At 43.2% G+C, this 27783-nt stretch overlaps 1 pseudogene; it reads right to left on the bottom strand.

Moving 5' to 3' along the window:
• On the bottom strand, window positions 1-27783 carry LOC115112516 (uncharacterized; annotated as a pseudogene).

Below are 27783 nucleotides of genomic sequence, written 5' to 3'. Positions count from 1 at the left end.
TTAACTTTGAACGAACTCAAGTGTGCATGAGGCCTCCTCCAGATACTGCACATTGAAGTTGTAGTAGCTTGTGAAGAGTGCAGCCATCCCGTTCACAAAGTTGGTATGTGGCCCCATCACCACCTGTCCTTCAATGGACAGCATCCAGGCTGTGGGTTTCGTCAAAGTCTCTCCTGAAATACTGTAGATCAACATAATGTTAGGGGATCATCTTTTCAATATATACCTTTTTCCAGCAACCACCCCTCATAGGACCCCCCGCCTCTCCCCTCCCCCAAAAATAGTTAGTGCCCAACACAATCACATGCTCAATCCCACGACCTTGACTTCCTTTACAGAGCAAACTTTAACGACTGTAATGAAAGGAGGTCTATACAGTACCTTGAACAATCAACCGAGGTGTGCAGAGTAAGGGAACAGATCTTTGGATGTCAGCAGCTGTGGCAGACAGGCTAGAAAATAATACAATAAACTACAGTATATTACAACTCAGTGGTATGTGTGTGTTTGTGTGTGTGTGTGTGTGTGTGTGTGTTTGAGTGAGTGAGAACTTACATCAGCCTGAAGGAAGATGCCCTCCTTAGGTTCTTTAAAGTAATCCAGAATGACCAGCATGATGCAGATGGCCTTGTTAGTGTTCTCGTTTTCTTGAAAGGCAGACAAGTCTTCTTGAACCCCTGGTTTGGTTTTGTTGACTTGACAGAACTTTAGGATTGTCTGGCTTCTCATCTCATTGGCCTCCGGCAGCTTCATCAGCTAGGGAATGTCGATTAAGAGATGGAAGTGGGAGTATAGGCCCTTCTTTGAGAACAGAAATGGCCATCCTTCCATGACATCTGATATGGAAGGTGGAGGTTTCCTATTCAGGTAGCGCCACTGTAGTATGTATGTCTTCTCAAGTACAGTTGAAGTCGGAAGTTTACATACACTTATGTTGAAGTCATTAAAACTCGTTTTCCAACCACTCCACAAATTTCTTGTCAACAAACTATAGTTTGGGCAAGTCGGTTAAGACATCTACTTTGTGCATGACACAAGTAGTTGTTTCAACAATTGTTTGCAGACAGATTATTTCACTTAGAACTCACTGTATCACAATTCCAGTGGGTCAGAAGTTTACATATACTAAGTTGACTGTGTCTCTAAACAATTCCAGAAAATTATGTCATGGCTCTAGAAGTTTCCGATAGGCTAATTGACATCATTTGAGTCAATTGGAGGTGTACATATGGATGTATTTTAAGGCCTATCTTCAAACTCAGTGCCTCTGCTTGACATGATGGCAAAATCAAAAGAAATCAGCCCCCAAAAATTGTAGACCTCCACAAGTCTGGTTCATCCTTGGGAGCAATTTCCAAACGCCTGAAGGTACCATGTTCATCTGTACAAACAATAGTACGCAAGTATAAACACCATGGGACCACGCAGCCGTCATACCGCTCAGGATGGAGACACGTTCTGTCTCTTATAGATGAACGTACTTCAATGCGAAAAGTGCAAATCAATCCCAGAACAACAGAAAAGGACCTTGTGAAGATGCTGGAGGAAACAGGTACAAAAGTATCTATATCCACAGTAAAACGGGTCCTATATCGACAAGGAAGAAACCACTGCTCCAAAACCGCCATAAAAAAAGCCAGACTACGGTTTGCAACTGCACATGGGGACAAAGATCGTACTTTTTTGAGAAATGTCCTCTGGTCTGATGAAACAAAAATGTAACTGTTTGGCCATAATGACCATTGTTATGTTTGGAGGAAAAAGGGGGAGGCTTGCAAGCCGAAGAGCACCATCCCAACCGTGAAGCACAGGGGTGGCAGTATCATGTTGTGGGGGGTGCTTTGCTGCAGGAGGGACTGATGCACTTCACAAAATAGATGGCATCATGAGGTAGGAACAAATATGTGGATATATTGAAGCAACATCTCAAGACATCAGTCAGGAAGTTAAAGCTTGGTCGCAAATGGGTCTTCCAAATGGACAATGACCCCAAGAAAACCTCCAAAGTTGTGGCAAAATGGCTTAAGGACAACAAAGTCAAGGAATTGGAGTGGCCATCACAAAGCCCTGACCTCAATCCTATTGAACATTTGTGGGCAGAACTGAAAAAGCCATCGCGAGCAAGGAGGCCTACAAACCTGACTCAGTTACACCAGTTCTGTCAGGAGGAATGGGCCAAAATTGACCCAACTTATTGTGGGAAGCTTGTTGAAGGCTACCCGAAACGTTTGACCTAAGTTAAACAATTTAAAGGCAATGCTACCAAATATAAATTGACTGTATGTAAACTTCTGACCCACTGGGAATGTGATGAAAGAAATACAAGCTAAAATAAATCCTTCTCTCTACTATCATTCTGACATTCACATTCTTAAAATAAAGTGGTGACCCTAGCTGAACTAAGACAGGGAATTTTTGCTAGGATTAAATGTCAGGAATTGTGGAGAACAGTGTTTAAATATCTTTGGCTAAGGTGTATGTAAACCTCAGACTTCAACTGTATCTCCTCCCATCCCTTCTTGTGCCATCTCTCTCTTCAGGTCTTCCAAGGTCTCCTCTGTTTCCGTTGGGGGGAGGCCTTCAGGTTGCACCTAACGCATCCGTACTGGTCCACTAGGGCTCTTTACATGTTTCTTCCTTCTGCCGATTAACAGTATGAGAGTTTCTCTCTTTTCGCCGCCTCGACAGTTTCCCGGTTTACATGTTCTACTCTAGTTTAGAAGTGGCCTCTCCATCCTGGTAGACATCAGTAAAACTTCTGGGGTTCTCTCGAGTGATACTCCTTACAACATTGTGACATATTGCTCTGGACAGATTAAGATTGTGCCGGCGCATTTGATCAACGACCAATCTTACCATCACTCTTCTGTCTCCTGCTGATGGTCTTGTGTCTTGTACCACTGCTGTACGGATTCCAGCTGGTATCCTGTCCCTGTTGACTCTAAAATTTGTAGGCCATGGTCTACTGAGGAGTGGGGTTAAAGGCAACATGTTCGAGGTGCTCGGAGTGCTTGGGAAAAGAGGGGTGAGGGGCCAGGTTCTGAGTATGATTCAATTAATCCGGGTTCTGGAAGAGCAAAGTACACAAAGGAACAAATAAATTAATCAGTCACTTTTTTCTGACAATGTACGATCAGTAGCAGTCATCATTAGTCCAACATATCAGTATGCATATGGAAGGTGAAGCTATTATAATTTCTGGCTTCTACACTTTAAGATTAAATGTTTCATATGAGCCAACAGTACAGAATGTCACCTTTTACTTGAGGGTATTGTTTTACCATTTAGAAATGAAAGCACTTTATGTACTTAGTGCCGCTCTTTGAAGATATAAGTATTTTGAAAAATTCACATATAGGGTATTAAAGTAGTCTAAAGTTGAGTATGTGGTCTCATATGTCTTTCATACAATTACTACATCAAGCTTGTGACTCTACACACTTGTTGGATGCATTTGTATTTGGTTGTGTTTTGCCCGATAGTAACTGAATGTTGAAATTAGCGACTAGATCGCTGCAATATTATTATTATTTTTACATAAAATTGTACAACCAGCGACTTTATCAGAACACCTTTTAATTGACATGTCTGAGGTCAATTATGTGGCTCAATAGAATATAGAAGGCAGGACAATACAAGCAAGTCAAAGACCAAAACAAAACTGTGTACTATCTTGTTCTATATGGTTCAGAATACTGGAGGATGACCAAACACAACCAAAATAAATGATCTTTCATACAACCTTCTTTGGAAAATACATATTACATCTACTGGTCTAAGATCATATCTAATCAAGACCTCATCAAACTGGCAAAACAGGATGCCATGTCAATGATCAAGCAAAGGCGCTGGAGGTGGATCAGGAAATGGAACCTCCGCTACCAGAGTGGCACTTCCCTGCCCACTTGAAGACAATCTAAAACACCATGGCGTATAACAGTAGAGGCAGAGCTCCAGCAACATCATCTTAAATGGGGCACAATAGAGAAGACTTCCCAGGACAGACAACAGTGGAAGACCCTTGTTGATGCCCTAAGCGCCAGCCAGCACAATGGGAGCGAGTGAGTGACAGTTGAGGTCTATCGTCTCTTTATACTGCATGTACTTTACCTTCAATTTTCCAGACGCTCATCAGTCTTCTGCACTGAATTGGTCGGAGGATGTTTGCAAGTTTGTCTTCTATCACAAACTGCAGATCATTCTCGCTCTCCACACCAAGCCCTTGTATGCCCTCCAGCAGTGGAGCAATGTTTCATAAGGGAGACCCGGAAGAGATGACAGAATTGCTTCTTAGATTTCCTGTAAATTCATTGTTCTACAAAATAGATAGGAGAAATCGTCACTGATATTCACCTAATTCCAGCACCAATATTAAACCACCAAGCAGCCCATCTTAAAAATGCATACCATGCCTTCTCCCCTCAGTCATCCTCTATGGTTCAGGTCTGATTAGAGTAATCTCTCTTCTTAGAAAGTTTCTGCAAAGGAGTGATGGAGAATGATTACTGACATGCCACATATGTAATAATCTGGTAGAGGATAATAATCCAGAAAATCCTCTTGCTTAATGTAAGCATAGTGCTCTTGGGTTGCACCTAATAAGCAATAGACACCGATATCCCTTAATTGCACAAATATGTGTTTCTCTGAGAACAAAATAAACAGAATCATGGTTAACTATGATCAGCTTAATCCTGCCAACATGTAGTTCTTCATCTTTCCCAAGCAAAACAAACATGCCCTTTTTTGAACAAAGTACCCTTAACGTTCACTTGATTTGTAGCCCTTGACTCTAAATCGAAACTGGCAACAGATTCCTTCATTTTGTCATTGTTGTCATTCACGTAGAACTCAGTCCTCTTTTCTACTTATATACATTGTGGTCACAGTTTGCATGCACTTAAGTAGGTCTGGAGAAGCTGGTGTCGCTCTACAAGTGTTTTACACAGGTTTTTAAAGTTGCGGAACTTTCTGGCACATTGCTTAAAGTCCAAAGGCGAGTAAGTGGACCAAAGTGGGAAATGAGCTCTGGAAAGGGACATAGGTACTGATGACCTGACCTGCTGTGACAGGAGAGGTAGCAATCTGAGAAAGATAAGCCACCTGACCTGCTGTGACAGGAGAGGTAGCAATCTGAGAAAGATAAGCCACCTGACCTGCTGTGACAGGAGAGGTAGTAATCTGAGAAAGCACCAATTTTACACTGCATGTCCACTGAGCCTTTCACTACGAGGAGAGATGTCTGAAGGTTTTGTCGTCGGCATCGTTTCCCTGATAAGTCAAGTGTTTCTCCTGAACTAACTGAGCAATAAACAAAGCAAGATCATAGGACACGATGCTCTCGAACAGGTCATGCCCTAGACATGGTGGCAGGCCAGGCTGGCAAGCATGGAAGTCGGCTAGCAGATTGAGAGGCGAGTCGATTTTTCACACCACACACCGAATCTGTTGCAGCTAAACCCTGCAAATGGGTTTGATATGACTGTACGGTTCTTGCTATGCCACACAAGTGTGGTAAGTTCTGAATGTTTTTCTATCAATATCACAGTAGTGACAGAAATGAATGTTCTTACTGAAAGTTCTCCAGAAACCCCCAATGCAATGAAATCATAAATTGTCTTGTAAAAGTACCTTTTTAGAACTCGCCCATCACCTATCTTAATGCTACTCTCTTAGAGCTTTCATATCTTTGTCTAGGCCAAAATATTTTAAATTCTGCTCTCTACACAGGTGAACAACCTGCATATGATCTATAGCTGATCTGTTGTGGGGCAAAATATCTGTCGGTGTAATGTAAACTGCAACAAAAAAAAATCTAAAATCTGGAAACAAGTGTGGATTGACAACTTAAAATGAATCCGGTTAGAGTATCAGAAAAACAGATGACGGCTCAATTTTAAGCAATGGATTCCCCTGAACTCCCTTCCCATCCCTTACATCATGAAAACCATTCTCTGTTGAGGGTTGGGCATGTGTTGCAGCATGCTGCTCACATACAGACTCACGTTTCAAAAGTGCAGCCAATGTCTGTTGTACAGGTACATACTGGGAAAAACATACTTTACCATTATCATAATTACCCAAAGAACAGAGGCACAGGATCAACATAATATACATTATTTTTTAAAAGCAGTCTTCTGCTTTTGGTCTGTGCTTTAAAACGCCATTGTTGCAGCTGCAACGTGTTAGTCTAGCACAAAGTCCTCTACAGTTGAAGTCAGAAGTTTACATACACTTAGGTTGGAGTCATTAAAACTCGTTTTTCAACCACTCCACAAATTTCTTGTTAACAAACTATAGTTTTGGCAAGTCGGTTAGGACATCTACTTTGTGCATGACACGAGTAATTTTTCCAACAATTGTTTACAGACAGATTATTTCACTTATAATTCACTGTGTCACAATCCCAGTGAGTCATAAGTTTACATACACTACATACAGTTGACTGTGCCGTTAAACAGCTTGGAAAATTCCAGAAAATGATGTCATGGCTTTAGAAGCATCTGATAGGCTAATTGACATCATTTGAGTCCATTGGAGGTGTACCTGTGGATGTATTTCAAGGCCTACCTTCAAACTCAGTGTCTCTTTGCTTGACATCATGAGAAAAACTACAGAAATCAACCAAGACCTCAGAAAAAAAATTGTAGATCTCCAAAAGTATGGTTCATCCTTGGGAGCAATTTCCAAATGCCTGAAGGTTCCACGTTCATCTGTACAAACAATAGTACACAAGTATAAACACCATGGGACCACGCAGCTGTCATACCACTCAGGAAGGAGACGTGTTCTGTCTTCTAGAGGTGAATGTACTTTGGTGTGAAAAGTGCAAATCAATCCCAGAACAACAGCGAAGGACCTTGTGAAGATGCTGGAGGAAACAGGCACAAAAGTATCTATATTCACAGTAAAACGAGTCCTATACTGTATCGCCGTAACCTGAAAGGCCACTCAGCAAGGAAGAAGTCACTGCTCCAAAACCGCCATAAAATAACCAGACTACGGTTTGTAACTGCACATGGGGACAAAGATCGTACTTTTTGGAGAAATGTCTTCTGGTCTGATGAAACAAAAATAGAACTGTTTGGTCATAATGACCATCGTTATGTTTGGATGAAAAAGGGGGAGGCTTGCAAGCCAAAGAACACCATCCAACCGTGAAGCACGGGGGTGGCAGCATCATGTTGTGGGGGTGCTTTGCTGCAGGAGGAACTGGTGCACTTCACAAAATAGATGGGGTAGATGAGGTAGGAAAAAGTGTGGATATATTGAAGCAACATCTCAAGACATAAGTCAGGAAGTTAAAGCTTGGTCGCAAATGGGTCTTCGAAATGTACAATGACCCCAAGCATACTTCCAAAGTTGTGGCAAAAAGGACAATAAAGTCAAGGTATTGGAGTAGCCATCACAAAGCCCTGGCCTCAATCCTATAGAACATTTGTGAGCAGAACTGAAAAAGCGTGTGCGAGCAAGGAACCTACAAACCTGACTCAGTTACACCAACTCTGTCAGGAGGAATGGACCATAATTCACCCAACTTATTGTGGGAAGCTTGTGGAAGGCTACCTGAAACATTTGACCCAAGTTAAACAATTTAAAGGCAATGCTAACAAATACTAATTGTGTGTATGTAAACTTTTGACCCACTGGGAATGTGATGAAAGAAATGAAAGCTGAAATAAATAAGTATCTTTACTATTATTCTGGCATTTCACATTCTTAAAATAAAGTGGTGATCCTAACTGACCTAAAACAGGGACTTTTTACTAGGATTAAATGTCAGGAATTGTGAAAAACTGAGTTTAAATGTACTTGGCTAAGATGTATGTAAACTTCCGACTTCAACTGTCGATGTTCTACACAATTGTTTTTTTGTTTCCCAGAAACATGGGATGCAATTCTTGACATAACGGTGGACTTGTTGTCACAACCTCGAAATGGGAAATGTATTTCTAATACTTAAAAAAAATATATATATTGTTATAAAAAATTGTTTTACCGCTTTCTCTCCACAATTGGTAGTTACATTCTTGTCCCATCGCTGCAACTCCCGTACGGACTCAGGAGAGGTGAGGGTTCGAGGGCCATGCGTCCTCCGAAACACGACCCTGATACACTGCTAATTGTGCGCCGCCTCATGGGTCTCCCGCTTTTGGCCAGCTGCAACGCAGCCCGGGATCAGACCCGGATCTGTAGTGACGTCTCAAGCACTGCAGTGCCTTAGACCGCTGCGGCACTCGGGAGGCCCATTTCTAATCCATCTTGAATATGTACATTCAAGTGATGTACAAAAGAGGTTAAGGTGTCACACCTGACTGCACAAGGCAACCACACATTTTAGGGGAGTGTCACATTGTTGTTGATAATCTCTCAGCACAGATCCATTAGGTTTATTGTCTCTATACCTATGTGCTTTAAGAGCAGTGAATTTACGGTATGTTCGTGAGCATTCGGGCACCCCACATTGATAGTTAAAAGTACACGTGTTACTGTGCAGCTTTATGCTTTAACCAGTAACAGACACATGGTCACAGGTATTACATTTGCAATGGAACAGTTTTACCAAATGGCTGAGGTAAACAAAAACAAAAATTAGAAAGGTAGGCAGCAGACAGATCTACGCCACTACTGCTACTACACTCAAGACAAAATGTCCTCTTTACCTTTTCTAGTTCAACTTTGATATTGCCATAAACACAAATGTTTCTAAGATAGATATATAAGTAGGAGTGGACAGACAGAGCTATAGTATAGTGGCTGGTAGAAATGTCAAGTACTTTCTGCAGCCTGTAGCTAAATAAATCACACCACGCGTCAGAGGTACCTAGGCCAACATTGGCTAAGTTACCTAACTTTAGCCTCTCTAACACCCAACTAACACACCACCACTGTTGACTAACCCCAATCCGTACAAATGCCGCAACCGCGGCATTCAAACGAGGCTGCAATGAAAACGAATGGGACTGTAGCGACTGTGTTGACTTCAAAATCTGGGGTGTGAACTACGTTTCTATTCAAGCGTTGATTGACGTGGTAACGGCCCGATAGTATTGAAGAAAAGTTTGGGAAAAAACGGACCCCTCTGACGCTGTACGTTAAATTGTGACGTGTCATGATGTAACGTACGGCACGCATAATGCAAACTCATTCTGTGTCGTACAGCCTCTCTCCACCAGGTGTAGCGCTTCTCTCGCAGATTAAAAACAAGAAAGGGACAGTGACAGAGTAAGGGGGGATACCTAGTCAATTGTACAACTGAATGCATTCATCATCACTGCAAGCCATCATGACTCTCAAAAGACGCCACAGCCGCTGTTTACTTCTGAAGACCAGATTCAAATTCGACACAAACCTTCAAATAGGTATCTAATGACACGTTTTTAGAAACTCTTTAATAGTCTTTAATTGACATTTTGGAGGTTATAAGTTGGACAGATTGGGTGAAAAAAAGCAGTTTCCCCACACGGCTTATCTCCCCCTTTCCCTATCACACTATAGGTTTCGCTTCCCCACCCGCCATTTTTAAAAAGTCCCGACGGAGCTCATTGCCGTCTTCAATCATGCAGAGACGGGCAGCATGAAGGTCTCGTCATTGATTTTGCTGGAAAGGGGATAAATTGTTTCTTTACAATGGTATTCATGTTACAGTTGACCTGGATTTAGCATGTTTTTTGGGGGCTAAAATAAGGTAAATTGTACATTACAGCGCTATGTGCAAAAGTGCATTAGCTAACTATATTACACCTTTTTGATAACCACAACCATTCAAATAAAGCCAAAATATACTAATTTATCACAAGCTCAGCTCAGTTAGCCAATTTACCAAGTTAGCGATCTTAGCTAAACCTCTCTGCTTCGTGCAACTAAATAGCTTTTAGTGTGAGAATTTTGCAGTAAAACGGATGTGGAATGGATGAAAGCTCAGTCAGGCTTCTACTGTTAGCTATATATATTTGAACTGATATACTATTAATAGTTGCACAGTAAGGCTTGCTTCTCTAACATTTTAATGTCCGTCGGCTTCAATGGTCAAGGGGTGAAATGTGATCTCACCGGAGAAGAACATGAGGTGCTTAAAACTAGTTGTCGTGAGAAGAGTTACAGAAAAAATATTTCACAGAAAATACATTTATTTTGATCACCGTTGGTTGATGCTACTCATACATAGGCCATTCCCAGTTAGGTTGATCCTACTCATACATAGGCCATTCCCAGATAGGTTGATCCTACTCATACATAGGCCATTCCCAGATAGGTTGATCCTACTCATACATAGGCCATTCCCAGATAGGTTGATCCTACTCATACATAGGCCATTCCCAGATAGGTTGATCCTACTCATACATAGGCCATTCCCAGATAGGTTGGCGTTCCTTGTTCCGGGTAGCTCCCTAGGTGACAGCACCACACTATCTTTGGTGACAGGCTGGGCAGACGTACCAGTCTGTCCCCTGCTGAACCTACGCTAGTAGCCCATCTACTGCATCACAGCTAGGCGAACATCGTCCGCAGAGAACATTGCAATCACAAACATGCAATCCTCAAATACTGCTAGTCAACCACTGTATCCAAAGGCGCTGTTCTTGCAGCTAACGTTAGCTAACTAGCTAGCTAAGTTAGCTAACGGTACACACAGCAAGCTGCTGTAACATCAGGCTGGCTAGCTAGCTCGCCCATATGATCAAACGTGAAAAAATTACGTCAGCTAGGCTAAGTCCTGATAAAAGAACTTGTCCGAAACGTGTCTGCAAAAAAACTATACATATATTTGAAGGGGGTTTGTGGCAAGCCTGTAAAGTTAGCCTATAACGTTAAGTAATCCAAGCCTTCACTTCTCTTGAATTCAAAATTGGTGGCTGGCTGGCAGAATGCCACAAGGTGGCTGTCAAATCCATTCACAATAAAACCATGAATACAGTACGTTATTGTGAAATGTTATTGTAAAATCACATCTATTTTAACAGTTTATACGCATTAATGGTCACGCACAAACACACACTAACACAAACACAACCACACACACACCACCTGTCCCTAGACCCCAGCCACACAGCTGAGCCCAACAGTGGTGTCTGTACCCCAGGGTGGTGTGTGTGACTGTGACTGTGAGACTGTGTTTGTGACTGAGTGTGTGTGTCGGAGGGGTATCAGTCTGGCAGGGCTGGAGATGGTTAGCTAGGCAGCTGTGTGGATTAAGGGATCAGGGCTGGTGTCAGACAAACAGTGGATTATTGCTGTAAAGCTGCCCTCTCTGGCCTGGTCCTGAAACTGAGACCAGAGGCTCACCAATAGGCCTCCCCCATCACCCTGCACCCATCCTGGGCCACCTAGTTTATTAAGGCCCTGGATTATCACACAAAGGAGCAGGGCCTTGGAAGATCCCGGGCCTCTTGGTCTGTAATGACAGTGGTAATTGAGTGTGTTACTGCAGCTTTGCCCATGAATGCCAATCATGCCGGATTCAGGGCTACAGGGAATGGTGCTATAATTTGTGTTTGTGGTTGTGTGGTTGTGTGGTTGTGTGTGTGTGTGTGTGTGTGTGTGTGTGTGTGTGTGTGTGTGTGTGTGTGTGTGTGTGTGTGTGTGTGTGTGTGTGTGTGTGTGTGTGTTTATATGTCAAGTCATTCATGTTGACAGTATGGTTATGACTATGTGGACACAGATTTTTAGTTGATGGGAATGGTGCTTTAATTTGTGTGTGTGTGTGTGTGTGTCTGTGTGTTTGCACTGTGTATGCCTACTCGTGTGTGTGTGTTACATCTTGTGTTTCCCTCTCCCCTTCCCCAGAGCTATGACTGGAGGTCCTTAGTTCAGTCTTATGTAACATGTTTGTTCAAGTGCCCTCCGAGATGCCAAGTCACTGTCACAGCCCAGCCTGCAGGATAGGAGAGTAGGAGAGAGAGGGAGGGGGGCTATTTCCTCTCATGTCTGTCTTGTGCTCTGTCATTTCTACCAGCCCATTTCCAAGCCTTAGGCAGCAGTAGGTAGGGGTTGGATGGGTGGGTGGGACATACACACACACATACACATTCACGCACCTACTGTACGAACCCCCCCCTATTATTGGATGAACGTGTGTGTGTGTCTGTCGGGAGGACGCTGCTTCTTATCATAATCCTCCTTACTAAAGAAACGGAGCGGAGCAGAATGAGCCCTCTGTCCCTCACTGTGTGACTGTGCAGAGCTGCTGGTGTAGGAGAGAGACAGGAGTGGAGCACTGAGCAGACGTAACAGGGCCTATCTCCCCGTAGAGGAGCCACTGACGAGAAGCGAGATGACATTTAAACTGGAAAAACTGTACAGGCTGCTTCACATGCACAGCGAGGCACTGGATGGTGTGAGCAAGACACGGATATAGGGATGTGGTAAGTGGTTTGAAATTGTAAGAATTGGTCGCTTTGCATTGAGTGAATCTGATAGTTGTAGCGATTATGTTATCTTCTTGCAGTGAGCGAATATGATATTTTGACTTCACCAGTATTCGGTATTCATTTTGATTAGACTGTGGGGTGTTTATAGTGATGATACTGAGGTTCATTTGCTCTGTAAAACAAAGGGGGATATATTGGCTGTGGTGGTCTTTGCTGACTCTGGCATGCACCTGTGGTAGAGTCATTTAGCTTTGGCTGTAGCTGGGCGATTTGTCTGTGGTCAGTTTTGGCTATGGCTCTGTAATTTAGCTTTGACAGTATCATGTGTCTATAGAGCTGTAATGAGGTTATGGCAGGTGATTAACAGCCTGCAGAGCTGGTGATCTTCTGGTGATATTAGGTTGACAGCAGAGCAGCTGGCCCAGTGACAGCTGTCAGCACCGGGAATGACACAGTTGCCAATGGCTAGCCGGGTGGCTAGTGAAGCAGTTTACACAGGCTAATGCAGGCTAATTCAGGTTTGTGCGAAAACAGCTTCGTGCTGAACATGGTTGTTATATGCATGTATCCTTTTGTATTTTCTCTCCCCTGTCTGAGTTTCATATGGGTCAGAAGGCTTGTTTATAACCCAAAAACACAGTCGAACTATCATCCATCATATTTACACTTTAGTTAAAGCAATGCATGGAGAACAAGAGCTCTTGCTCTCCCATCACTTTGCTCTCTCTCTCATTCGTTCCTTGACAATCTTTGGAAGGAATTATTAGAGAAGGCTGCTCTCCCTACATGTTAATGAGAACTATCACCCAGCAGCTCATAAATAGCACCGCGCTAATCCATATTCATCAATCTTATCATCATAATCAGACTGATACGGGCCATTATGTAAAATGTGTCATAAGTGGCAGAGCAGCGCTAGCATACACCTTTACATGTCTCATCACTGTCTGATTTCCTGAGTCTGTACAGCACTGAACTTTACAGCACACACTGTGAGGCTTGTACTGTAGCTATGAATCAGGACTTATTTCTGTCAGATTTATACATGAATAACCTTAGAGGGAGAAGAGCGAGATGGAAGGAGAGAGAGATGGAAGGGGAGGGAGAGGGAGGGAGGGAGAGGGAGAGAGAGGGAGAGAGAGAGAGGGTTTGAAACTAGCTTTCTTTTCTGTAATTTTCACATCTAACCATACTTCTCTGTGAATGGGGCTCATTAGCGAGGGAATAGGAGAGGAGAAATGGGAAGAGAAGGGCAAATGAGGAAAGATGAAGCAACCAGAAATGACGAATTGAAGTCTTTGTCATACAGATGCCGTATCTTAATTTGAGCCAGTTTCACACAGCAGGAAAATAATCCTGCAGCAACAGGAAATGTGAATTGTTTTGTGGATTATAATTAATTGTCATTTATTGTAGGGGTTGATACATTTTTTGTTAGGGTAAATCAAGTCTGACATCTTAAAGTGAAAATTACAAACTTTAGAAGCCTTTTTAAACCTTGAATGTACTACAAGTTTACATTTCCTGCAACAATGGGATGATCAAATTAAGATATGGCATCTATACACTAGGGGTGTAACGGTTCACCAAACCTACGGTTCGGTACGTATTGTTGTTTTGGGGTCACGGTTTGGTTTCGGTACATCGGGAAAATGAAATTCCATTCACAATGTTCAGCATTCACAATGTTCCCGGCATTGTCTGTTGAGCCTCTCAAGTTTCCACTCTGATGCTGCGTTTGTAACCATGAGAATTTACCAGTTGTGAAGTCGTAAATACCAGTCGAATATACCAGTTGGATGCAATCATGTGATTTGAACTCATTGAGAAACGCTGATTGGCGAATGGCCAACAAGCTGCATCAACCATAAACTAAAAGTACAGCTATCTTGCTGGTAAACAAATTACAGAGTTCAAAAAACCACATGAATGTTTTGTTGTTACATTTAACTGCCCGAAAATGCTGTTATAGAGGCCTATTTCCTTAGTAGGTGACGTGTGGGAGAAGTGTGTGCTAAAGACGATAGACGACTTTCCCATTAGTAATTACCAGTTGGAGGGCAGTTCAGGCGAATTTTTCCCAGTCGTATGTGCTAATTTCCCACTTCCATCTTGGTTGTGAACGCACCATGACACTGCCTCCTTCAGTGCCGTGCCAGATGCACACTTGTGACTCTCGTAAAGGGGGCGTGTCTGCAGCACAGTACATATCCCACTCTGGGGTAATGTGATGGGCTGCCACTGTTATTAAGCAAAATATAAACGTAGCCTACCTATCTCTCTTGTCATTTCTTTGACCAGGTCAGAATCTGCTGCCAAGGGCTGTGTCATGTTATATCTTGTCCCTGTGCTTTCTCTTCTCTTCGTTTCCCCCTGCTGGTCGTATTAGGTTACTATCTTTCTCTCTCTCTTTCGTTCCGTTCCTGCTCCCAGCTGTTCCCCATTCTCCTAACGACCTCGTTTACTCTCTCACACCTGTCTCCTCTTTTGCCCTCTGATTAAGTCTCTATTTCTCTCTCTGTTTCCGCTTCTGTCCTTGTCGGATTCTTGTTTGCTTTGCCCTTGTCCCGTCCTGTCGTAATCTGCCTCTTTATTAGATGCTACGTGTGAGCAGGTGTCTTTGTCCTCTACGGCCCGCGCCTACCCTGAGGGACCTGCAGTCTGTTGCCGCTAGCCCTGCAATTCTCCTCTACTACTAGAAGGAGGACTCTCCTGCAAAGATAGAGGATTTATGTTTTCCTGTTTGGACATCTCCTGTAACGATTGAGGATTTATGTTTTCCCTGTTTGGACATTAAAAGACTGTTTCTGTTGAATCGCTGTTGGGTCCTCACTCATCTGCATAACAGAAGAATCCGACCAAGAATGGACCCAGCGACTTCGGATCCTCTCTACTCAGCCGTCGAGATCCAGGGAGCGATGCTAGGCAGACACGAGCAGGAATTGTCTGCTGCTCGACATGCCGTTGAGACCCTGGCCGCCCAAGTCTCCGACCTCTCGAAACATATTCACAATCTCCGCCTCGATCCACCGGCTACTTCCAGGGCTTCCGAGTCTCCGGAGCCCAGAATTAATAACCCACCGTGTTACTCTGGGGAGCCCACTGAATGCCGCTCGTTCCTCACCCAGTGTGATATTGTGTTCTCTCTCCAGCCCAACACGTACTCCAGGGGTACAGCTCGTATCGCCTACGTCATATCTCTCCTTACTGGACGGGCTCGTGAGTGTGGCACGGCAATCTGGGAGGCAAGGGCTGAGTGTACTAACCAGTATCAGAACTTTAAGGAGGAGATGATACGGGTTTTTGATCGTTCAGTTTTTGGGAAAGAAGCTTCCAGGGCCTTGTCTTCCCTATGTCAAGGAATCGATCCATAACGGACTACTCTATAGAGTTTCGCACTCTTGCTGCCTCCAGTGACTGGAACGAGCCGGCGTTGCTCGCTCGTTTTCTGGAGGGTCTCCACGCGGAGGTAAAGGATGAGATTCTCTCCCGGGAGGTTCCTTCCAGCGTGGATTCTTTGATTGAACTCGCTATTCGTATAGAACGACGGGTAGATCTTCGTCACCGAGCTCGTGGAAGAGAGCTCGCGTTATCCGTTTCCCCCCTCTCCGCATCACGACCATCTTCCTCCACTGGCTCAGGTGCTGAGCCCATGCAGCTGGGGGGTATTCGCATCTCGACTAAGGAGAGGGAACGGAGAATTACCAACCGCCTCTGTCTCTATTGCGGTTCCGCTGGTCATTTTGTCATGTCATGTCCAGTAAAAGGCCAGAGCTCATCAGTAAGCGGAGGGCTACTGGTGAGCGCTACTACTCAGGTCTCTCCAAGATCCTGTACTACCTTGTCGGTCCATCTACGCTGGACCGGTTCGGCAGCTTCCTGCAGTGCCTTGATAGACTCTGGGGCGGAGGTCTGTTTTATGGACGAAGCCTGGGCTCGGGAACATGACATTCCTCTCAGACAGTTAGGGGAGCCCACGGCCATGTTCGCCTTGGATGGTAGTCCTCTCCCCAGGATTCAGCGTGAAACGCTACCTTTAACCCTCACTGTCTCTGGTAATCATAGCGAAACCATTTCTTTTTTGATTTTTCGTTCACCTTTTACGCCTGTTGTTTTGGGCCATCCCTGGCTAGTGTGTCATAATCCTTCTATTAATTGGTCTAGTAATTCTATCCTCTCCTGGAACGTCTCTTGTCATGTGAAATGTTTAATGTCTGCTATCCCTCCTGTTTCTTCTGCCCCCTCTTCTCAGGAGGAGCCTGGTGATTTGACAGGGGTGCCGGAGGAATATCATGATCTGCGCACGGTCTTCAGTCGGTCCAGGGCCACCTCCCTTCCTCCTCACCGGTCGTATGATTGTAGTATTGATCTCCTCAAGAAGCGTTTTACATCCGCTCCTATCCTTGTTACACCTGACGTCTCTAGACAGTTCATTGTCGAGGTTGACGCGTCAGAGGTGGGCGTGGGAGCCATTCTGTCCCAGCGCTCCCATTCTGACGATAAGGTCCACCCTTGCGCGTATTTTTCTCATCGCCTGTCGCCGTCGGAACGTAACTATGATGTGGTAAACCGCGAACTGCTCGCTATCCGCTTAGCCCTAGGCGAATGGCGACAGTGGTTGGAGGGGGCGACCGTTCCTTTTGTCGTTTGGACTGACCATAAGAACCTTGAGTACATCCGTTCTGCCAAACGACTTAATGCGCGTCAGGCTCGTTGGGCGCTGTTTTTCGCTCGTTTCGAGTTCGTTATTTCTTATCGTCCGGGCTCTAAGAACACCAAGCCTGATGCTTTATCCCGTCTCTTCAGTTCTTCAGTAGCCTCCACCGACCCCGAGGGGATTCTCCCTGAGGGGCGTGTTGTCGGGTTGACTGTCTGGGGAATTGAGAGGCAGGTAAAGCAAGCACTCACTCACACTCCGTCTCCGCGCGCTTGTCCTAGGAACCTTCTTTTCGTTCCCGTTCCTACTCGTCTGGCCGTTCTTCAGTGGGCTCACTCTGCCAAGTTAGCCGGCCACCCCGGCGTTCGGGGTACGCTTGCTTCTATTCGCCAGCGTTTTTGGTGGCCCACTCAGGAGCGTGACACGCGTCGTTTCGTGGCTGCTTGTTCGGACTGCGCGCAGACTAAGTCTGGTAACTCTCCTCCTGCCCCTACCCCTGGCCTTGCTGTGTCTCAGTCTGTCCCCAGCCACCGCATCTCTCCTGGTCCTGCTCCTAGCCTTGCTGTGTCTCAGTCTGCCCCAAGTTGTCACTCTCCTGGCCTGTTTGGTCCTGATAGCTCTAACTCTTACAGTTCTCTACCCGTGTCTCATTTAAAAGAATAATAATAGCACAATGATTCCCTCTTCATCGTTTTCCGGTACGGTCCTGAGGAAAGGAGTTGGGTTCCATCTCGGGACGTGCTGGACCGTTCGCTGATCGGTGATTTCCTCCGTTGCCGCCAGGTTTCCTCCTCGAGTGCGCCAGGAGGCGCTCGGTGAGTGGGGGGGTACTGTCATGTTATATCTTGTCCCTGTGCTTTCTCTTCTCTTCGTTTCCCCCTGCTGGTCGTATTAGGTTACTATCTTTCTCTCTCTCTTTCGTTTCGTTCCTGCTCCCAGCTGTTCCCCATTCTCCTAACGACCTCGTTTACTCTCTCACACCTGTCTCCTCTTTTGCCCTCTGATTAAGTCTCTATTTCTCTCTCTGTTTCCGCTTCTGTCCTTGTCGGATTCTTGTTTGCTTTGCCCTTGTCCCGTCCTGTCGTAATCTGCCTCTTTATTAGATGCTACGTGTGAGCAGGTGTCTTTGTCCTCTACGGCCCGCGCCTACCCTGAGGGACCTGCAGTCTGTTGCCGCTAGCCCTGCAATTCTCCTCTACTACTAGAAGGAGGACTCTCCTGCAAAGATAGAGGATTTATGTTTTCCCTGTTTGGACATCTCCTGTAACGATTGAGGATTTATGTTTTCCCTGTTTGGACATTAAAAGACTGTTTCTGTTGAATCGCTGTTGGGTCCTCACTCATCTGCATAACAGGCTGCTTGAATATATAGGGGGGGGGGGGATGTTGGGTTGTTGTTTATTTGCGTTTCTGTCTTGCTCCGGTATACTGTAGTGATCTCGGTGTAAATGTGTCGACATATTTGAGGTGTTGGCAGCTGCATCGGCTATTCTCGATTGTTAACGTTTTATCCACAACTCTCTGTCCATTCCAGTTTGAAATGCGCCAATTAAGATTTGAATTTTGATTACAACGTGCACATAGAATCTAGTTATTTTAATGTAATAGCTTGACATTTTTTGTTGCTCTGTTTTATCCAAGAGGCATTGGCCTAGTGTTTTTTTTATTTAGTAAAAAAAAAAGTTTTTTATTTGTTCGGGTTCACAGTGCCGGACCGAATTGAAATCCCCAATACCGAACGGTTCGGTAAGAATACATGTACCGTTAACACCCCTACCACACTTTAAGTCCCCTCACTCAGTTCTCAGCAGGTGTCTTTCATCATTAGAAGAAGCAGGTTGTCATCACAGTGACAGCTCAGTATGATAAGATGTATCTTGCTTAGCTCTCTTCCCCCTATACCCATATTCCCCTTTTTGCCCTCATACATTCCATCATCATTTTCAGCTGCTGGGGAAGTGATGGATCTGATTTGATGCTTGTCGACGAGGTCAGATTCTCCTTGAGGTAGTCTCCTGGGGTTGCCACAGCTTCTGTATTTCTTGCAGTTCCCAATGGAGTTTTTAATATGATGCTGTTGCCAGTTGTGAGTCTGAAACTACACACACACACAGACACACACACGCACACACAGACACACACACGCACACACAGACACACACACGCACACACAGACACACACACACACACACACACACACACACACACACACACACACACACACACACACACACACACACACACACACACACACACACACACACACACACACACACACACACACACACACACACACACACACACAGCCTCACAAAGCTTCATGTTAAACCAGTAGCCTGTAGAGCCATAACATTAATCTGGTCACTCAGCTCTGGCTCTGGGTTGAGAATGGTTGTCTTTCAGTAAGGCCAGTAAAATAACAGTTGAATTCTACCTGATATGGTACTCCAATTCCAGGTCTATTGTTAGCATATTGGTGGACAGATTCAATGTTGTCAACAGCCAGCCCCGCTCTCATGGAAGTTCTGACATTGATTAATATGTAGACAGGAGGCACCAGATTATCTTTAGGTGGCAACAGTAGAAGTGGGATAGAGGGTTTTATTTGAGAAGGCATGTGTGCGTGAGTGGTGTGTGTGTGTGTTCCCGCTTGTGTGTGCATGTATCTATAAGCTTGCCGCTCTGTGTGTTCCAACACGCAGCTTAGTGTGTCAACTCATCTGCTGTCACCCCCCAAAATGAGCTTGGCTGTTGAAACAATATGTTTGTCTTTGTCTCCGCTCTAAATCCTCTGTTATCCAGCAAAGAAGAGCAGCTGAATGATTTCAGCAGGAGCCTCTGAGCCAAGCATCTCTATACTCTACCCACAATCCTCTGCATGTCGTCTGTGCCTCCGATGTACTGGGTTACACTCTTCCTCGAAAGCGAAACAAGCAGCGGCGAATAAGGGAAACATTCTTTCATATCCTTATTCATGTTTGAAGCCGCAAGCTCTCTCAGAGTTCTCTCTTTTTATACTTTTCCACGTTTGTTGTTTTTTTACAGTACAGTACCCCTCGCTGTGCTTGGGAGGCTACATCTGTTGTTGCCAGCTCTGTGGCTTCCAGGGTAATGCACGTTTGACAGCTGTTGTTACTTTGGTTATTCATCCCATTGAGCTGCGTGGGGAATGCTGATAATAGCAAGTCAAGAAAGTTTTGGCAGGAAGAGTCGCTTTGGATCAAGACCAGACTTTAAATGAGTGAGACCACCTCAGAAACATGGCTAATTAGCGCTATTTGGATCTGTCCAGTGTTAGCATGCTGTTAGCATTCTGAGGCAAAGTGCTAATTTCAAAGAATCTGCTCCCGGAGAGTGGTGTTAGCTTCACACCCAAGCTCTTTAGCTGCACACAGGGTGAAATGTCAATGTTCTGATGCAATTCCGAAGCCTGCTAAATGACAAGTTGTGCTAATTGGAACTGACCAGTGTTACCATGCTGTTAGCATTCTTTGGCAAAGACAAGTACTAATTTGAGGGAATTGGCTCTTGTAGTAGAGCTGTGAAGTCTGAATGTAGACTATGGGAGTGCACAGGGTGGAATGTTGATGCTGGTGAATAAGTGGTGAATACCATTTGAAAGCTAATGGTGCACTGAAAAGTTAGTTTGAATCGTCTAGTATTAGCGAGAGCATGCCGAAGTGCTAATTTCAAGGATTCAACTCTTAACCTTTTCACGTGTGAGTTCCAAATATCTCTAACGGTCACCCCAATGTAAGTTGTCAGAATGCACTCACTTTTCCAAAATGTGATTGTTATGCAACAGGACTGTTAAAAAATATATTTTTTTAATTTTTATCCCCCATATATTTTTTTGTAAATATATATATCCATATACTACATACACATATGCATACATATACACATATCAGATCAAATCAAATGTATTTATATAGCCCTTCGTACATCAGCTGATATCTCAAAGTGCTGTACAGAAACCCAGCCTAAAACCCCAAACAGCAAGCAATGCAGGTGTAGAAGCACGGTGGCTAGGAAAAACTCCCTAGAAAGGCCAAAACCTAGGAAGAAACCTAGAGAGCAACCAGGCTATGTGGGGTGGCCAGTCCTCTTCTGGCTGTGCCGGGTGGAGATTATAACAGAACATGGCCAAGATGTTCAAATGTTCATAAATGACCAGCATGGTCGAATAATAATAAGGCAGAACAGTTGAAACTGGAGCAGCAGCACGGCCAGGTGGACTGGGGACAGCAAGGAGTCATCATGTCAGGTAGTCCTGGGGCATGCTCCTAGGGCTCAGGTCCTCTGAGAGAGAGAAAGAAAGAGAGAAGGAGAGAATTAGAGAACGCACACTTAGATTCACACAGGACACCGAATAGGACAGGAGAAGTACTCCAGATATAACAAACTGACCCTAGCCCCCCACATATATACATACACATACCTATATGGACCAACTTGTTTTAGAATATAACTTTATTATTCCCCGCAAACCCTACCACCCTTCCCCCAATTGGAGTAAACTAATTAACAATAAGACTTAGGCTTCTACCTACATCGTAAACACATTTTACAGACACAATCTATTTTACAATAGTTATATTTTGTTTGTTTTTAGTCCTGCTTCTATTTCTGATATCCATCCAGTTTTATTTATTTTTGTAACTGTGCTATTTCGCAACATTTCTGAACCTATATACATTTTACAGACCCCGTATGTTTTACATTGGTTATCTTGTTATTAGTCCCACCCTTCAGCTCCATTCAACCCCTCCCATCTATCTCTCAACACCATCCATTACGGATTTCTATTTGCCATATATTTTTCAACTGTGCTGTGATGCTTCACAAAAGTACTGAACCTTTCTATTATCATATCTTCTACAGATTGTAAATTAAAAATATATTTTTTTGCTAAAATAATTATTATACTATTGATTGGCTATGTCTTTTCAAATCACCCAGTATTGCTATCTGTAGCGTTAGTTCTAGGCAAATGTTGCAATTCTTCAGCCCTGGACCTGTGACCAAAAATGAGCTACATATGGACAATACCAAAATAAATGATCTAATGACTCTGCCTCCTCACAGCAGAATCTGCAGAGCTGGGAAGATTGTATGCCCCATATATATAACATTCTATTGGTTACAAGAATTTTGTATAGTAATTTCAATTGAAAAATTGGATGTTTTAAATCCAGCGTTGTTTTGCATATTAATTCAGAAGCCATGTGCCATGGAATGGGTACATCGAAAATCTCTTCCCAACTATTTTGCAATTTATATGGAACAGCTGTCAGTTAAATGAAATTGGTTTATGTTTTTATTTATCACACTTTTCTTTAACCATTTATGTTCTTTAATACAGGGCTGACATACAAGTTCCTTACTTTTTTCCCCTTCTACTTGCCCCTTCCATTTTCGTGGTAATGCTGCAATTAATTGGTTGTAATTCTGGGTAAAGCAGATATCCATATATCTGTGTTAGCTGCTTGTGTGACATAACTCAGTTACCAGTCCTATTTATGATATCATTCACAAAAATGAAACATTTTTTAAACATGTCTTAGAAAAATACGTTTTTTTTATTATCAATTAGTATATTTGAGTTTAACCACAATATTTGTTGTATTATTTGTCATGTCTTTTCAGGTGGATTAAACTGAAATTGCAACCAACTTTCATGCTTGTTTAAAAAAATAACGATATTTTGGCGATTATTTCCTTTTCAAACAACTGAAAGTGAGCAGGTTGTAATCTGAATAAAGGGAAAAAGGCCATTCCTGAACATAGGTGATATATTGAACATAGGTTATATCTGATATAACTAAAGAGTGATATGTGAAATAACTAAAGAGTTAATCAGGGTGATTTTCCACAAATAGACAGGTATTTTCCTTTCCATGGTAGCATGATCTTATCTATTTTTGCTAATTTTATAAAAATGTATTGGAGTGAGATCATTTCTTTCTTTTGGGATTTGTATACCGAGTATGTCCACATCTCCGTCAGACAATTTAATTAGTAAACTACACGGTAACGCAACAAGACAGTTAACCCGCGCTACCCTCAAACCAAGGCACGCTGCCTGCTAATGTTTCAACTTGACGATTTCTATAAACTGTTGTTAGTTTTATTTTATAACAACAGTTTGAATTGAGGTGTGTTCCGCCTCTTCATTCATTTACGTGAGATGTAGCCCATTTGCAGACAATTTATGTTTGAGGCTTTACTGAGCCAGACAAACTTTCCTCTTCAACGAGAGCCTAAGCACTTCCCCATTGTTTCCCTGATCAAGTATGAAGACATTGCGCATCTCTAGTTATGTCACGTGTGCTCCCTCTCCGGCCTCTCGGTCACCAGGCTGCTCGTTATGGCACACACCTGTCACCATTGTTGCACGCACCTGCGCGTCATCAGGCTCGCCTGGACTCAATCACCTCCCCTATATATGTCACTCCCTTTGGTTCCTTCCCCAGGCGTTATTGTTTCTGTTCCTGTCATGTCTGTGCGTTGTTTGTGTTTCTTGTTTTGTATTTATGTAACAGTTTAGCTTCCATCCCTCTCCTCGCCCCTACCTGGGCTCGAACCAGCGACCCTCTGCACACATCGACAACAGCCACCCTCGAATGATCGTTACCCATCGCTCCACAAAAGCCGCGGTTCTTGCAGAGAAAGGGGAACAACTACTTCAAGGTCTCAGAGCGAGTGACGTCACCGATTGAAATGCTATTAGCGCTATTAGCGCCCAACCCGCTAGCCATTTCACACCGGTTAACATTTAGTTGCGTTTATTTATTAAAACACTCATTCCCTGAACTTGTTTCCCGACTCTCAGCGCACATCGTTTCAAGTTAGAACAGGCCTTGCACTAACTTTTTCCCATGGCACGTTTTCTGGTTGGCGCCCGTGTTGCCTTAATTTTTCTTTTATTTTCAAATAATAACTTCGAACATGTGTGCGTTCCTATCAAACTAAGTGTCTTATTTTCTGTATATCGTGTTGTCGTTTCTACTGTAGCATACCATATGTATGTACAGTATGGAACAATCTATTTACTGTTTTATTCACATGTTTTCAAGTACTGGGGACAATTCATGCATTCCAATTATTGCATAGATTGTAATGGACACATATGATGTGTGTAAAATACTTTTTTGAAGGTTGTACTGATTATGAGGAGCTAATGGGAAGCTATTTTCCAGCTATATGTGGTGCCATATTTATGCATTCTGGTTGTCACGTAAGCATCTGTTAGACCAAAGATGTTATAAGAAGGGATAGTTCACTTGACTGACTTATGGTGCTTTCAAGACAACTGGGAATTCTGAAAAATACGAGGTCAAATCATGATATCAGTGATATTCAGGTTGGAAGGCTCTAGAAAGAGGCCCAAGTTCCCAAGTTGGAATTCGGAGTTTGATGGCCGTTTAAAACGAGTTCCCAGTTGTCTTGAACACACTGAAGTGGAACCCGGCATCAGATTGTAACTATGGGTTGCCAGCTCCCATAGTTTTATTTTTTATTTTTATTTTTATTTATCATATAAACTTCTCCTGTGTTTTCCCCCCATTTATTGATAAATCCCCCATCATAGTCATATTTCCTGCATCATATCCCCCCACGATACCTTCCCTGATTTCTACCCCCCATGTACTTAAAAAACTCCACATGAAATGAACCCCCCCCCCCCCATGGATGTGTTCTGTTTCGATGATAAAGTTAGCGTTTATCTTTTACAAATAAAGGTCAAATTGAGGAATAAAGTTGCGGAGACCTTTTATTTCCCAGCAGTGCAAAACATTGTTTCGATGCTTTTCAGACAACAATGCTAGTTAGACACGTTTGTTCCATTATACGTTCTGTGGCTACTGTTCCTATCACATATTTGGGATGGTACGCTGCAGGGACCAGTCAACAATAATCCCAAACATGTGATTGTACACATCTTCCCAATTCCCACCAAGGTTCTATGGGAGGGAGTACACAGTGTGAAATGGCAATGTTGTAATGCTTTTTGAAGGGCAGCAGCTAACTAAAAAGGACTTTCAGTCCACGAGATGGCCTTTGTGGCTTTGTCGCTAGCTAATGAACTTTTCCCCAGAGAATTACCCGTCCAAGGTTTTTATTTACACAAAGGCAGAGGCCTCCGCTCCTACAGGCCGCTGACTATCCCTGGCAGCGTTTTATGATTTATTTTGAACCGCTTCATAATAAATCACACCGTTCCGTTATAATGGTGGTGTGGCACCCAGATCTCTTGCAAATGACTTAAGCATGCAGGCAACTTGTAGTCATTGTGACGCAGTATAATAGGAAGATATTATAGTTTCTCCATTTCTCTGCATGTCCACATTTTGTCATGCCAGTCATGACATATAGGGTTAAAGCTACATCTAGTGATGTCTTTGCATACCTGCATGGCCATTCCATTTGTTTTCAATCACTTTTTGACTGCACCACTTTTGATTTGAACGAAACTTTCCATACATATTTTCCCATCGTAGAAGTGGTCAGAAAGTGCCTTTTTGGAACTGAATGCTAAAGCATTTAGAAGATAGATGTGCTCAAATTTGACCCGCTTTGCATACCCCACCATGAGACATCCATGTCTTCATCACTGGAAAGATAAACGGTTGATATAATTTAATAATATAATATATGCCATTTAGCAGATGTTTTTATCCAAAACGACTTACAGTCATGCGTCATTTTTACCTATGGGTGGTGCCGGGAATTGAATCCACTATTCTGGCGCCAAAGCTGGTGAACAATATGTTAAGGAAGGAAAGAAGGGAGAGAAGAAAAAGGGAGGGAAAATAGAGAACAGATAAGGAAAATGTAGGGTTCTTCTTCATAATACAAGTGTGTACTATTCATTATTTATCATGATAAACTGAAAAACTATGAAAATACAGTTTCTTTTCCTGTGTTTGAGGAAGGGGAAGAGTGGACCCAAAGGTTCCCTACCAGTGTTATTATTTTTCACATTGGTGAATTTAAGATCACCTGAGTTAAAACCTCTTTGGGATAGGTATTCCTTTGATTTTCCCATAAACAAGCATTTGAATGGGCAGACACCTCAACAACAACAAAAATTCCAGAATGATTCTCCTCGGGTTTTAGCCTGCCATATCAGCTCTGTTATACTCACAGTCATTATTTTAACAGTTTTAAAAACGCAGAGTGTTTTCTATCCAATACTACCAAGTATATGAATATCCTAGCTTCTGGGCCTGGGTAACAAGCAGTTTACTTTGGGCACGCCATTCATCCGCATTTCCGAATACTGCCCCCATCCCTAAAAAGTTAATGAAATAATTATGGTAGTGTAATAAAAACATATAGAAGTATTCTAATGAGGTTGGTTTATTACTGTACTATAATCCCGTTACCTTGTATATGTTTATCTTCAATTGTCAGTTATCTGTTGCGGTTTCTTGTGGACTGCATATTACCTGATCATTAGAAATGCGTCACATCCCACTGGGCACAGACGTCAATTCAACATCTAGTCTACGCTGGTACAACGTCATTTCATTGAAATTTTGTGGAAACAACAACAACGTTGATTCAACCAGTGTGTGCCCAGTGGGATGTATGACAATTTACTGAGTCATTAAAAGTGAAGAATGATTGGTTGAAATATATAAACATGTTTATTAATTACAAATTTGAAACACACACACACACACACACACACACACACACACACACACACACACACGTGTGTGTATGGGCAATTATTTTCCATGGGGGGCCACATTAGAATATATTTTTGCCATTGCTGGCCAGAATCATATTACAGGATTATACATCATGTGTTGACAGGTGTCTTTTATACTGATAACAAGTTCAAACAGGTGCCATTGATACAGGTAACGAGTGGAGGACAGAGGAGCCTCTTAAAGATGTTACAGGTCTGTGAGAGCCAGAAATCTTGCTTGTTTGTAGGTGACCAAATACTTATTTTCCACCATAATTTGCAAATAAATTCATTAAAAATCCTACAATGTGATTTTCTTGATTTATTTTTTCTCATTTTGTCTGTCATAGTTGAAGTGTACCTATGATGAAACTTTTAAGTGGGAGAACTTGCACAATTGGTGGCTGACTAAATACTTTTTTGCCCCACTGTATATCTACTCTAAATCACATCCAGATATGATACTTATTATACTTTTTTAACATGCACAGAAATAAATCACATCCATGTTCTCCTTTTGGTAGGTATTTTCATTATTATACATGCAATGAACTACACAGAGGGAAAAGTACACTGTGCATTCAGCACCACGGACAGAACTCTTGTTAACGGGTATGCACAAAAACACAAGAAAGAGAGCGAGCTCAACATTACATTTAAACTACTCAATCAGCATGAGGAGTGAAGTCTCTGATGGGCATTGACTAGAGCAGTGAAGTCAGGTATAGTTTCTGACGTCGCTTTGCGCAGGATTGCTGAGAGGTGAGAGTCAGTAAGAGATGATCTGTGCCTTGACTAGTTATATTTGATCACTGAAAAGGTCTGCACTTCAACCTCGTCCATCCATTTAGGTTGGTGGCTTTCACAACGTTTGCCCCACTGTCCGTTGTGATGCACACCTGCTTCTCCTTTGGCTGATCCCAGTCTGCTAGCGGGTCCAGCAGCCCCTGGGCTATTACCTCCCAAGTGTGGTCCTCTGGAAAGTGGGCCGTCTGCAAGCACCTGCTGCGCAGCTTCCAGTCGGCATCGGTGTAGGGCAGTGTCAATGACAT

Source organism: Oncorhynchus nerka, linkage group LG27, assembly GCF_034236695.1.
Source record: "Oncorhynchus nerka isolate Pitt River linkage group LG27, Oner_Uvic_2.0, whole genome shotgun sequence".
NCBI lineage: Eukaryota > Metazoa > Chordata > Actinopteri > Salmoniformes > Salmonidae > Oncorhynchus > Oncorhynchus nerka.
This window is presented reverse-complemented; position numbering and strand designations above follow the sequence as displayed.